Source organism: Emydura macquarii, unplaced genomic scaffold (genome assembly GCF_026122565.2).
Source record: "Emydura macquarii macquarii isolate MOO-44397 ecotype Brisbane River unplaced genomic scaffold, CSIRO-AGI_Emac_v2 contig_3113, whole genome shotgun sequence".
NCBI classification, from domain to species: Eukaryota; Metazoa; Chordata; order Testudines; family Chelidae; genus Emydura; species Emydura macquarii.
This window is the reverse complement of record NW_027133250.1, coordinates 1,080,461-1,095,625: the sequence shown is the minus strand read 5'-3', so window position 1 is coordinate 1,095,625 and position 15,165 is coordinate 1,080,461. Positions and strand designations below refer to the sequence as shown.

The following is a 15,165-nucleotide window of genomic DNA, read 5'->3' as shown; positions in this document are numbered from 1 at the left end:
GATTCAAAGGGACTCGGGGACTGGACTGCAACTATTGTTAACCTGCAAGGCGAAGACAGGGCTGGCATAGCCCAGAGGAGAGTGGTTGAGTGGCTGTCAGGATGATGTTGTCAGGGAACTAACACCGAGCCACTACGGGCAAGGCTCCCTCTTGCTAGAGGCCGGTGGTAACCGTGTAACTCACAGCCCTGGGCACCCCAAGAACCAACAGAAAACCGCAGCAGTGCACAGGGACAATGAGCTCATTGACGAGTGGACACAGATGAAGAGCCAGCAGTTCTTCAACATCCAGCCAGACCCAACTCAAACAAGCCCAGACACAGAATCCAGTCAGGAGGGGGAAGGTAGCACAGATTTGTGCATTAAAATATATCTTTTTTCGTTTTCATTTCTTCATGGGTACTGGAACACCCACCACCCTTCATCCCTCCTCCTCTGTCCCTTCTCCCTCCTTTCAAAATGGCAGCTGTCCACACACGGTCAAAGAATAAACTATTTGTCTTATGAAGTAGACAGTTTATTTTAAACACACATATTGGTAGCAAAATAAGAGAATACTGTAACATTTAGTAACCAGTAGCTTCTGGCACCCCAATAGAATCAATGCATTGCAAACATACATATATACTGAAACTGATACCCAAGCATTAAAATAAAGTGCATAGAAAATGACAGATAATCCTTGTAAGTAACCCAGTAACTGGTCAGACTATATGACTTTTAACAGTAAACAAAGCAAACATGCAGTGTAAACACTGCAAAAGGCGGTGCACTTTGGTTTTCCAGTCTGAAGGCCAAGTCCAAAACCAAATCACTCATGTTGTGCTTGGACTAAAAGAATAAGGGCCAAGACATGTACCAAGATATAATGCAGATCCTCAAGTAACAAATGCAGATACTGCAAACAAAACTCTCAAAGACTTCTATCCCAGCAGCCATGGCACTGCATGGAAAATTCCACTGTCCTGGGACCATACATTCTAACCCCCATACCTGCCAAGGTCCCAGCATATCCCTACTACTAGTCACCCCCCGTGCAAAATAAGGGGAACTGCTTTGATTATACATACACTGACCTATGATTCATGCAAGAGTAATCAGCACCTTACACTTGGCTTTCAAGTTATTTTAAATATTTTAAATAAGTTCTTTCATTGTTTATAGCCACTCAATAAAATTGTTTTTAGTAAAAATCATGATTTATTTACTGTATGTGTTACAAATCAGGTACGTGACTGTCTCATCTGCACGCCTTCCACCAGATTTATAACTAGCAATTCATATACAAGCAAAGTACAGTTTACACACCAAGTGTCACAATAGCAAAGCCACATTCTGCAATACTATGGCACAAAGTTAGAGTTTTTTGAAGGCCTCCCACACAACACCTGAGAACTGTTTGGCAGCATCGAAGCACTCTGATAGTTGCCCTTGCAGTTGGCTGTTGAAGATCAGCAGACACTCCTTTCCACCTCACCAATAACATTTCTCACTTTGCTTTACAAATATTATGTAAAACACAACATGCAACAACAACAATAGGAATATTTGTCTCACAGATACCCAGTCTAGTCATGAGACACCTCCAGCGTCCTTTCAATTTACCAAATGCACATTCAGCAGTCATCCTGCATCTGCTCACACAGTAGTTAGATCTTTCCTTGGTGCCACCAAGTCCCTGCTGTATGACTTCATGTGCCAGGAAAGCAAAGGTAGGTTGGGTCACTAAGAATCACTGTTGGCACTGCAACCCCACCAATGTTAATATGCCAATCAGAGAAAAACGTCCTTGCTTGTAGGTTTTCAAGATGTCCTGTACCTTGAAAGATGTGAGCACAATGCATCTTCCCTGACCACCCAATGTTCATGTCAGTGAAATGTTCCTGGTGATTCACCAAAGCTTGCATAACCATGGAAAAGTACCCCTTTTATTTATAGTCTCAGAAGCAGAGTGGGGGAGGTCAGAATGGGGATGGGTATCTTATCTATGACCCAAGCACAGTTTGGGAAACCTACTGCACTGAATCCCTCTATTATTTCCTGCACATTGCCCAGAGGGAGTCACAATCCTGTGCAGAAGGACATGCCGTTGCTATATGGTTTGGCACATCTAGATGACGACAGCCCGCACTGTAGATTTTTCAATACCAAACTGATCGACAGTCTGGACATGCAAGATTCCAGGGTGCGATCGCCACCCACTTTTTCACTGTAAAAAGTAGCTCTCTTTTTGATGTCTCTTCCCGAGAGGACTGGAGAAATCTCAAAATACAACTTCAGGAATGTGGCCTTCCACATCTGAAAAATCTGCATCCATGGCTGATCATCCCAGATTTGCATCACGATCTGATTCCACCATTCAGGGCTTATTTCACAAGTCCAGAAATATTGCTCCACCACACATACTTGGTTGGTGAATGCTTGCAGCAGCTGGCAGTTGTCAATCACTATCTGCATCATCCACTTCGTTCTTGGTGTTCTCATTTTCACTGCTGCACAGTTGGCCACTCTGGTAACTGTTGAAGTTCCACAAATACAGAAGAATTTGGCATCCAGTCTCTAAAACAGATGTGAAAACCCCATTGATTGGTTCAGCATCCATGCTTCCTTCTACCAGTGAGATGGCAAAGAGATTGAAAAGTAGCATGAGGAAGAACAGACTGGGAGGTGGTGGAATCTCCATCCTTAGAGGTTTTTAAGACCCAGCTTGACAAAGCCCTGACTGGGATGATTTAGTTGGGGTTGGCCCTGCTTTGAGCAGGGGGTTGGACTAGATAACCTCCTGAGGTTCCTTCCAACCCTAATATTCTATGATTATGGGATGTAAGAGAGGAAGTTTGGAAATGTTATAAATGGCACGAAAAGAGAAGATTAACATATCAAACAAAGGGAAATGTGGGAATTTAACCCCAAGTGCCCATCATTCCCTGAGAGGAGTGCTGGTATCCCACAATGCACTCCAAACACCTCCCACAATAGAGCACACTGGACAGTGGCATGGGAACACTGGAATCCCTACCCACAGTGCCCCCTTCCACCGTCTGATGATAGAACCATTCTCAGTGAGCACACGTGACACTGGCAAAGGCAATCAAGCAAGCACATGCTAGCAACAATGCAATGTAGGGAAGCGTATGTGGACAAAAATGCCACCGGTAAAGCTTTCTAGTGGAAACATGGACTCAGATCACAACTGGGAGAAGATCCTTGTGATGGGGTGTACTCCCCACATTGGCAAGAGTTGAATTAGACTCAGCAGGCCCAATCAGCCAGTTAAGCTGCAAATGGGGGAGCTTTTGGCCAGGGGTTCCCAAACTTTCTGCTGGCATGACCCTATTTTAATAAAGTCTTTCCTGACGGGATTCCAGACAGCATGGAGAATGACATTTTGAAGAGCAATATATCATCCTCCACACACCATGACTTTGTACGCACCCTACGTATGAGGTCACAACACATGAAGGATGCCATTTTGCTCAATAAAATGGTGTCCTCTGCACAGTGTGACCTCATATGCACGTGTGTGAGAGTTCCTGCTGTGCAGAGAATGCCAGTTAGTAGGGCAAAATGGTGGTCATGATGCATTGTGACCTCGTATGCATTGCACATTCGAGGTCATGCTCTGCAATCAAAATGATGTCCTCCACAAAGAAGGGATTTCCACCAGCCCATCTGCTGATAGTGTGACCCCATTTGGGGTCACTTTGGTAACTGCTGCTTTAGGCTGTATGAAGGGATCTAATTAAAAGGAATCTCACCTGTGAGGAAACAGGCCAGGCTTCTATACAGTCAGAAGGCTGGCAACAGCGGCAGCAGGGAGGAAGCTTGCAGTTGCTCTCCCTGACGTAAGGGAGAAGCATGGTAGGAAAGAGTGCAGGGGAGAGAACAGTAAGGGTGGTGTATATGCAGACCTTAACTGTTCGCTATAGGACCCTGGACTGGAACCCAGAAGAGGGTGGGCCTGGGTTCCCCTGCCAACCATTGCAGAATGGTCTTGCTAAGGGCAATGAACACGAAGGCTGCCAGAGTCACTGCGGGAGCGACACAGTCAGGGCGGCTAGCGTGAGGACTGCCTGACACTGCTTGCGGAGAGAAACCTTGAATGACTACCCCAGGAGGGGAAGCAGCTGAGTGACCTGACTGGAGGGCTGAATCACACAATGAAAGCTGCAGCTCCTGCAGTGAGAAGGGGCCACAGATGAGAAAGTGACAGAGTGCAACCACAGCAAGGGGTCTCAGCCTCGCAGAGCTAATCTCCAGAACCACCAGGAGGACGCATCATTCAGCAGTGAGTAGAGCACCCCATCACAATTGGTGAGAATGTGGGCATGACAATCATCCCTGGCAAAAGGAATCAATGACAAACTGTGCATGATGAGCACCCCAACGTGAGGGATTAGAGAAAGACTGGAAGGCAGTCAAACCTTGACAAAAGGGCCATAACCAAAAAAGATCCTCAAGGAAAGAGAAGATGGAGATTCCTATGGTACAAGCTTCTCTCTCTCTCCCCCCCCCTCCTCCCCCGAGGGAAGTTATCCCCTACCAGGGTGGATGCCAGAGTTACCGCTCCCAGAGAAGGGAGCTGATACGCAACAGGGATGGGTCCATGCTATATGGGGACAGATAAAATAAAATCAGCATAGACTGTGGAAGGCCTAAGTATACTTACAGGACTATTTGGTGACAGCAGCTGATCAACAGCAGCAGCTATATAAAATCCTACAAGAGGGAAGTAGGATAGGTCGTAAGAGCCAGGACTGGGACAAGGAGGCCAGAGGCCCAGCCCAGACGGCATTATGGCTGTATGTGCAGGGAACACTCGATACTTAGTGAACAATGCAGAAAATCATCTGCTTTGAGGTTTATCCCAATGCTGTAAAGAGCCAGCCAAACCAATTTGACTAGTCTCAAAGGGCAGAGATGACAAAGGACTTAGTTGGTTTTATAAATGGACACACTCCCTAAAAGAGGGAGACAGAGACTCTTGGGAAGCTAAGGCCCTGTCTACACTAGCACTTATTTCAGCAAAACTCTTGTCACTCAGAGGTGTGAAAAAAAATATCCCCGAGTGACACAAGTTTCACCGACATAAGTGCTAGTGTAGACAAGGCCTAAGTCAACCTCTGCTCCCACAGGCTGGGTGGCTGAGACAAGCTAGGCCTACCTAGACCCACAGGTAAGATGTGTATAGACTGTCTCTTGCATTAAAACCCTTCTCTCTCGCAATGCTTTGTTCCTGCTGTTGATATTAATTAATACCTGGTTTTAAAAAGGCTGTTTGGTGTCACTATATTAACCTACTGGTCACAGCTCCCAAAGGGAAGACTTGCAGATAGCTGGATCCAGTCCAGCCTCCTGAGTAATACTCGGCAGAGTATTGTGGCCTGGGGAACCCATCTAATGCTATATCTACACTAAAGCCTATGTCGGCAAAATGTATGTTGCCCAGGGCTGTGAATATTCCACCCCAAGCAACATTAAGTTACACCAACATAAGCAGTCAGATGCACAGCGCTATGTCAGCAGAAGACCTTCTCCCACCAACGTAGCTTCTCCTGCTCATGGAAGTGGTTTTATTATGCCAACAGGAGAGCTCTCTCCTGTCGGCACAGAGTGTCTTCACCACTGCAGCGCTGTATGTACAGACATGGCCTAAGAGTGGGAGAATCACAGGATCCCACTCTAGGACAGGTGAAGACAAGAAGCCTGACACCTGTGAGCGTGCATGCAGAAAGGCTGAAGGGTTAAAGGTGCAGCTAGCCCTGAGCTAGCATATACCCAGATATCATACACAAGAAATCTGAACACATTCATTGAGTAAACCCTCTCCCATAAGACCGCACAATCAGGACAGTGTCAGTTTATTTATTTTGAAATGTTACTCCATCCCAAGTTTTCAATATGCTGCAAGTTTTTGTATTAATGTATAGCTGTATTGTAGGTGGTGTCAGGGTACAGATGGATGATGAAAATTTACATTGGGATAAGGCCACTTTGACTACTGCAATTACCTCCTTGTGCATCTCTCTGCTTCTAGACTCTCCAAACCATCAAAATGCTACTGTTAAAAAAAAAGAAGAAGAAAAAAAGTACATTGCCTGATGCTTGGACCACATCTAGTATATCTAGCCCTGGCTTCCTCCTGCCTTTACATCTTTTAAATTTGAGCTCCTCATCTTTACCTTCAAAACTCATCACAATTCAGCACTTCCCATTCAACTGGTTTTACTCCCCCAAAGCACACAACAAGCCACCTCCTTGGCTGCATTTCCCAGTGTCACCTCCTGGCCTTTTTCCTTGCTGTCATTCACACCCAGCTCACCATGTCTCATTTTCTTTCTCAAAACTCTCCTTAAAACAAATTCCTTCTGTGAGGCCTATAAAACCTTATTCTTCCTCTTACAGTAGAAGTAGCCAAGTTACAAACCCCATGAGGTACATGTATGTATTACTAGCCAAAGTAGCTATTACTGTAATCTTTGTCCTCTTCCTTTCACCTCCTTACTGATCACTATACCACCTCATCACATTATGTAGTAACCTGGTTCCTGATAGTGCAAGCTGATCTGTAGTGATAGAACTTTATTCTCAGGTGGAACCCCACTGACCTCAGTGGGCATCAACATGAACACAGCAGTCTGCACTAATTAGCCTGTTAGGTCCTTGGACATGAATATTATCATTTGTCTCAAAAGTGCACTGCCCACAGTGGTACTGAATAAATAAAAAGCAGCAGACTCTGATGCTTATCCTAAAGTCGAGCTGTTTTTGGTCTTAGAAAAGTAAGGACAAGAAAATTCCCCTAAGCAGTCTCTCCCCACCATAAATATTTGTTATAGCAAAGCTTGACACTATCTCAAACCACCCCATGTATCTTTCACTTCCTAATATTGTAACCTTACACCCTGATTTGGCCTATTAAAGAGATAGTCAGCTTAAATATATTTTTACAAGTTTACAAACAGATTAAAACTCGAAGAATGTTAACAATGTAATTCACTTTACACCACTAATGTCATTTACTTTTTCCATTTCTCTCAGGTGGGGCAATGAAAATAGTTTTTAGTCAATTTCACATTCAAATTCTCTTGTACTGGCCTAGCACTGCAAATTATAGAAAAAAAAAACAAAAAAACTATTGGTATCAGGTTGAATTTTTCCAAATATTAATTTAGGGGCAATTCTGACCTGCCAATATCCCTTTAACATCGATGTATATTTCGAACACGCCTCTCATCAGCAAATTTTGGTGCCAGATACTACAAGCTTAATACCCAAGGAAAACAACATTTCAGGACCACTTTATCTTAATGACTAGATGTTTCAATCAAATGAAAAGCTTCCAATTTGCTTTACCCAGCCTTCCTGTCTGTCTTTGAATCCTGACCCAGATCCAGCTCAGCATAAATCCAGTAGTCATCAGCTGTTTGTGGGGCCCACTGTTTACAGCAACAAGCTCAGCCTGTAGCTATGCTTGTCCTTTGGCACATGAAAGATAGAAAAAGTTAGTCTATCCTGGGGATCCTTCATCAAATTCCATTCACACACACACACTGCAAAACAAGGATACTTTTTTATATACAGCCCAATTCAAAAGTTATCCTACAACTGGAGATTAAAAAGGTTAAAATGTTTACAATTGGTAAATGAATCAGGGTTGAGAATTATAGTCAGCCAGTACCTAGGATTTGCTACAGTCAGTGCTGCAAAATGCAAAACACACAATTCGAGGCTGATGGGCTAGTGACAGTTTCAAAGTCTGATTTCACATAAAGCTTAAATCATCAAAACCATAAATGAGCGCTCACTCCTGAAATTTTAAGTTATAAGAAACATTAAGGTCTAATTAATAAGTTGTAAATACTCTGTCAGCAATCAGAATCATACCCCAATTGAGGTGGGTAAAAAGAGCTCAGGGCTATTCAGAGTGACATGATTTTAAGGTTCTCAGGAAAAGCCATGGCGATATAACTTCGGTAGAACAGCAAACTTTTCCCCGATAGCCAAGACGAGTGTTCCTCTGCAGTTACAGAAAGAAGTCACCGCACGAGAAGAGTGAACTAAGCCCCCTCCAATCCTGCATGGCGTTACAGACGGCATGACCGGGCAGCAGTGTCCCGGGGAGGGTGTCACACTGATCTCTACAGGGCAATCTGCCTTCTCGTGCCTCATGCACCCCGGCACGCGGTGTCTTGTGTCTCCCTACGGCAGCGGCGCAGAGAAAAGGTCTTTCCGGCGTTGAAACAAGCTGCGGCCCGTATCCCGGAGCCGGGCACACATCACCCCGCGGTCAGCGCTCCGCGGGCGCTCGCGCTGCAGGAGCGGGGCTAGCCCCGGGTATAGAAAAGGAGTCCCTGGGCAGAGGCTACGGGGCCGCAGGGACATGAGTGACTGCGGGGGACCGGACCGGCCGGTCCCACAGAGGCTGCGCACTAAGAACGGGCAGAGGCAGGGGCCTGGCTCGCGCAGGGGCTGCTCCCAGCCGCCCGGGGGCAGGTCGGCGGCCCCGGCCCACGGTCTCCTAACGCCCTGCGGCGCCCCGGCCACGCTCCCAGCGCAGCGCGACCGAGCGCCTCGGAGAGGCCGCGGGACGCAGACGCCCCCGGGCGGGGGGGGCGGAGGGACCGCGCGGGTCCCGCGGTGCGAGTCCGGGCTGCGCATGGCCACGCGGGGGTAGCTCGCGCCCGGGGGGCCTCAGGGCCCAGCGGAGCAGCCTCTTACCGTGAGGCGGCGGCTCCGGAGCCGGCCCCGGCAGCGCGTCCCGCGGGGGACATGGCAGCGGTGCGGGAGCGGGTCGGTACCAGGCACGCTCGGCTCGGAGTCGGAGAGGGACGGGACGGACCCACAGGCAGGCAGGGCAACGCGCGCGACCCGGAAACGAAACTCGCGTGCGGCAGGAAGTGACGTCAGGCTGGCGACGAGTGGGGGGCTAGGAGCGGGCCCTGGGCGCGCCTCACGCGGGCGGGGGCCTGCCCGGGGCGGGGCTGCTCGGCTGTGTCGTGGCGGCCTGCCCCGGCCGGGCCTGGGAGCGCGGGGCAGCCGCTTGGTGCGGTAGGCAGCCGGCCCTGCCCGCGGTGGGGCCCCGCCTGCGGGTGTCAGCCGTGCTCGGCCCCTCGCCAGTCACGTCAGCCCGCCGGCGAACTGAGCCTCTGGCGCGGCCGGGCCGGGGCCGGGGCCGGGGCCGGGGCCGGAGTGAAAAGCGGCTGAGCAGCGCGGGGGGAAGCCTCTGTTCCTCGGCCGGGGTGACTCCCGTTTTGTAAAAGGCTCCAGAGGCGATGCCGGTGACTGCGGGAATCAGAAGGAAAGGGATAGATAATAAGAGAGAAAATATCGTATTGCCTCTTTATAAATCCTTGGTATGCCCACATCTTGAATACGGTGTGCAGATCTGGTCGCCCCATCTCAAAAAAGATATATTGGAATTGGAAAGGATACAGAAAAGGGCAACTAAAATGATTTGTGATATGGAAAAGCTTCCATCTGAGAAGAGATTAATAAAACAGACTTTTTAGTTTGGAAAAGAGACGACTAAGGGGGGATATGATAGAGATCTATAAAATCATGACGTGGAGAAAGTGAATAAGGAAGTGTTATTTACTTCTCATAACACAAAAATTAGGTGTCACCAAATGAAATTAATAGGCAGCATGTTTAAAACGAACAAAAGAACGTATTTCTTCACACAGTGCACAACCTGTGAAACGCTTTGCCAGAGGATGTTGTAAAGGCCAAGACTATAACAGGGTTCAGAAAAGTACTAGATAAGTTCATGGAGGCTAGGTTCATTAATGGCTATTAGCCAAGGTAGGCAGAGATTGCTGTTTGGTGGAAGCTGGGAATGGCCGATGGGATGGATCGCTTGATGATGATCTGTTCTGTTCATTCCCTTCGAAGCACCTAGCATTGGCCACTGTCAGAAGACATGATACTGGGCTATATGGACCATTGATCTGACCCAGTATGGCCGTTCTTATGTTCTTAACATCCTGTTTATAGCTGAGCACCCAAAAGCGCCCTAAGCATGTCATAGAAACAAGTCAAGATGTGAGCTACCCTTGGAAGGTGCAGTGCAAGGCCCTGATCCTGCAATGAGCTCAGCATGGACACGGGCTCTGCCTGGGCAGATCTCATTATAGGATTGGGGCCCAAATTCAGACAAGCTAGAGTAATAACAAGGAGTTTGCAGTGGTGTTGTCTCTATGCTTGTCCCAGGATATGAGAGAGACAAGGTGAGTGAATATCTGTCATTGGACCAGCTTCTATTGATAGAAGGGACAAACCTTCAAACCACATCGAACAACACTGACCTAAGGAAGAGCTCTGTGTAGCTTGTAAGTGTGCCCCTTCCACCAACAGACCTTGGTCCGAAAACAAGATATTACTTCACACACCTTGTCTCTAAAAAAAAAAAAAAAAAAAAAAGGGATAGAGGGAGAGAAGGGAAAAGCAGTAGGAAAATGTTTCAATAAGATCATATCGGTACTATGTGATATTTGACTTGTTTGTTTTTTAAACTTGTACTCTCAAGCCCAAGTGAATATTGGGAGGGACGCAAAAGAAAGGGAGAGAGGTGGCTTGGCAGTTAGGTTTGGAATTACATGTGTAATGAGCAGAATATAAGAATGTCTAGGGGAAGAGAAGGAGGAAATTAGATGAAAATGAGAAATTCTCCATTTATTTTTTCATATTCCTCCTGAATGCATTGTTATATTTTCAACTTTTGATTATCATCCAAAAACGTTCTGCATATAATTAAACTTTGTAAATAATTTTCTCTGCTCGATAAGCAAAACATATCTCAGAAATGTTGTGAGGCCTAATTCCTTGCTGTTTGTAAAGCGCTTTGAGAACTGTGGATGGAAAGCACCATAGACATGTAGAGTATTTATTTACTTTTCATGAAGTCTGGCATGCAGTTAGACTTTGTTAGAAATTAGGGGACATACTTAATAGCCTTAATACTTGTGTTTTTTATTTCACCTTACAATAATCACTGTGTTTATATTACTTTCAGGAATCCCTCTAACTTCATAATACCTGTACATTTCCTTTGACTTGACTATGTAACCTAGTAGCTGATATCTTGAGCATTCTAGATTTTGCAGAATGTTCAACTTTTAAGAAGATTCAGGTTGCCTGTTCTACTGAATGAGTATCCATACATCCTAAGGGAAGGTGCACTGAGCTGGGAACTATACAGACTGTTATTTGTATTTCTTTGCACTTCATAGCCCAGATTACAGAGCAGGACCACATGCCTCAGCCCTAGAAGGTAGCTGAGAGTTAGCTACCTTATTTTACAAATCACCAGAGAGGTTGTGGTTGGGAATAAAACCGAGGTGTGTAATACGATAGACCCTATTTTTATATACTGATCTACACTGCCCTTCAGACTAAGGCCTTGTCTACACTACAGAGTTTTGTCAATGCAAGTTATGTTGATGTACAACCCCTCTTGTAATTAAACTGCTGCTGCATGTTCACCCTATGCTCCTTGTGTCAGTGGAGCGCATTCACAATAGCAGCTCTTGCATTGACACAGAGAGCAGTGCACTGTGGGTAACTATCCCACTGTGCAACTGGCCGCAGGGTGCTTTGGGAAGAGTTTGCAATGCCTCATGGGGCAGGTACAGCATCAAATGATGAAGGTTTCTCAAACCCATCATTCCATGGGGATCCTAGTAGATTGCCAGCTGCTTTTCAATTGCCCTGATAACCTGCAACCCAGCCATTTCTGTCAGAATGCATGGACCCTGCACGGCTGATCAGTATTGTGCTTGCATTATGAACACAAGGCTATCAGAGGAGCCCAATGAGGGACTATTTGGCTGAGTGATACCTTGAAGGAGCATGTTAACACTGAGCTAAAACAATGTGTGTTGCTGTAGTATGCTGAGCCTGGCATTGTTTGTTTGCACCGTGCTATGAACCTTGTAATGATTGCTGTGTGACCAAACTGACATTGCTGAACTCTAACACAAGAAGCCCACATAAGGGGGGGAGGAATGTCTGACAGGGTATGTGTTTGTGTGTGTGTCTTTAGTTCAAACAGCAGTCAGAAGCAACCAATCCTGAGGCAGAAGCGGTGCACAGACAGCTGGTGTCCCCCTAACCTCTCACCCCAACTCAGCAGAGACTGGTACACCAGCAGTGGGAGGGGAACATCCCGACATCAGCCTCCGCCTCCCTCCCTGGCTCTGCACAGCACACCAGGAGTCTCTTTCCTCCTGCCTGCCTGCTGCTGTGGTCCTAGTGCTGGGGAGAGCAGGATTCCGTGTTAATGTTTTGATTTTGTGATTCCTTCCAAGTTCTCCCACAGCCTCTTCTCCCCACAGATCCAGTAGATCATAGAATCATGGGAGATTAGGGTTGGAAGGGATCTCAGGAGGTCTTCTAGTCCAATCCCCTGCTCAAAGCAGGACCAACCTCAGCTAAATCATCCCAGCCAGGGCTTTGTGAAGCCAGACCTTAGAAGTCTCCAAGGATGGAGATTCCACCACCTCCCTAGGTAACCCATTGCAGTGATTCACCACCTTCCTCATGAAAAAGTTTTTCCTAATATCCAAACTAGACCTCCCCCACTGCAACTTGAGACCATTGCTCCTAGTTCTGTCATCTGCCACCCTGAGAACAGCCTAGCTCCATCCTCTTTGGAACCCACCTTCAGGTAGATGAAGACTGCTATCAAATCCCCCCTCACTCTTTTCTTCTGCAAACTAAATAAGCCCCGTTCCCTCAGCCTCTCCTCATAAGTCCTGTGCTCCAGCCCCCTAATCATTTTCATTGCCCTCCACTGGACTCTCCAATTTGTCCATATCCTTCTTGTAGTGGGGGCCCAAAATTGGACACAGTACTCCAAATTGTAAGACAGTAAAGAGTGAAAAGCTGGACAAATGGTCAGGCCTAAATTACAGAGAATGGGATCAAGGGAAGGGCAAACCTTGTTTCTGTTAATTGGTGTGAATTTTAGTTAGAGTCTGTTATCTCTCTTCTCCTCCCTGCCTGGCCATCTGTGCAGGGGATGAGTCTATCGCTATTTCTGTGCAAGGCCTTTTGGTGGGAAGAAAGCATTATCTTCCTTCTCCCCCTGGCATGCCTTTACTTCAAAGAACGTTAGTGTAAAATGTACAGGTTTTGAGGTGATGTGCCTGACCTCTGTATGGTAATCATGTAAACAACAAACGGGCGGGTATAATTATATTCATTATGTAGTTGTTAATATTCATTTTATAGGTGTCAGTGTAACCAGATAAGGGTCTATGGGGAGTTGCTGGAAATGTACACAGTTACATATTGTTATGGATAAAAGAATTGTAAAGAAACCCCCTCGTTGCTCACTCGCGGTGTCGAGGTGGAACGAGCAGGCAATAAAGGGTTCTGTCTCCCCAATTCACCCCCAGGACAACCTGTTTGATTATTTCTAACATCTGGCGTCATGAACAGGATCCCAGGGTAGAGAAGTGCCTGATCACCACTCCTCGTCATGGATATGAGTATATTGGATGGGCCCTTTACGTTAACCACGGTTAGGAAATATATTAATAAGTTGGTGGAAAATGGTGGGGGACCATATGCAGGGGCCTCCAGGGGATGTCAGGACTGGCCAGCCATCCAGGGGTGGGTGGAAGCCTCCCTCACGTCCAGGTCTTCCCAGGATAAAAGAAAGGCTATTTTGCTGCAAGCCCTTTGTGAAGGTTTGTCCGGGTTATGGGAGGAAAATGCGAATCTTAGGAGCAAGGTTGAAACCTTGCAACAAATCACGGAGGATCAGCGCACAATTAATCATCATAGTGTACTTGCAGTTAGAATGGCTGAGAGCCACATGGAAGAGTTTAACTGCCTTAAATCAGAGAACCTGGCCCTGAAGGGTCAAGTGGATGCCTTAAAGCAAACTTCTGTTACCCCGTCCCCTGTCTATCCTCCCCTTCCATCTGGTCCCTTTGCCCCACCCAGCCTATGAGGATAAACTCAGTCCCAATGACCCTAACCCCGTTCGTCCTATTGTGACTCGGACAGTTGTCCGTGTTCCCAATGCCCCTTCTGACGTGGATCTTATCCATCGGTCTGGTATCCAAATTCCTGCTGGTCCCCACCAGGAAGGAGAAGAGGGCCCCACTGTCCGTCATGAAGTTACACTCACCTCCTTGACGGACAGTGACCGTGAAAGTTTCTATAGAGAACTGGCTCCCCCGCCATGGGAGTGGAATATATTTTTGCAATGGTTAGCACGGGTAGAGAGTCAGCTGATCCGTTATACTGGGCAAGATTTAGAGCTAGCCTGGGAAACCCTTTTAGGCCCCTGGCAGCAGCTGTGGGTTTCCAGGGCAAGAATTATCAAAATATCATCCTGGATATGGCTAGAATTGTATTTGGGGTGTACTCACAAGCGGCAGGTCTGGTGAAACTCGCCCCACTCCCCGGAGGGTATTCGCAAGCTGCTCTACAGCGTATTCAAGCACGGATCCGTGCCTGTGAGGATCCTCTCGCAGAGGGGAGGCGAATGCCTCCTGGTGTGGTTTTCAATACTTCTTTACTGGACTCTTGGCTTCAGTGCCCAAGTCACTGGTTCGCGACTGGCTTGAGCTACAGGCAGGACCCTTTTGTGCTGACAGCCGAGTTTTGCTGGTGGAAAAGGCTTCCCCCGATATGCACCAGCACAATAATGCTCAAAACACCCCCATTGAGTCTGATGGACCCTCCGGCAAGGGCACTGCTGCTCAAATCCGTCGGCTGGAGGAGCGCCTTGATGCCCTCCTTAGGGATCACGGGCCAAAGCCCCAGGGGTCTGGCCCTTCTACTTCGACACTCTAGCCAGTCTGGCCCTTCGACCTCCCTGCACCCCAAGGCTGGACCTGCATTAAACACAGGAGACTGGCCGTGCTCGGGATGCCAAGCTGATAATTTTCCCCGCAGGGGTGTGTGCTGTAAATGCGGACAGGTCCGGCTCCCAGGGGTGGCTGCTATTGACTAGGGAAGCCCTCAGGCAGGTCCATGAAGCTGGTCCCTGTCCATGGATCAGTTCAGCCACCCGGTAATCCGGGGGCGGGTGAACGGTGGGCCTGAGGGGGAATACCTTTTGGATTCTGGATCAAGTTTAAATTTGGTAAATGGCCCTGCCTCAAAACGGGGACAGCCAATCTCATTTGGGGGAGCTACGGGAGGTCA

At 47.4% G+C, this 15,165-nt stretch overlaps 1 protein-coding gene across 2 annotated transcripts in view; it reads right to left on the bottom strand.

The window, feature by feature from the left end:
• Positions 1-9,178, bottom strand: part of EYA3 (EYA transcriptional coactivator and phosphatase 3) — a 140,819-nt gene extending 131,641 nt beyond the window's left edge. For both annotated transcript variants that reach the window (XM_067530834.1, XM_067530835.1), the window contains exon 1: positions 8,722-9,178. The gene's annotated coding sequence lies outside the window, so the exon portion shown is untranslated. The remainder of the gene's footprint in view (positions 1-8,721) is intronic.
• Positions 9,179-15,165: the final 5,987 nt, after the last annotated feature.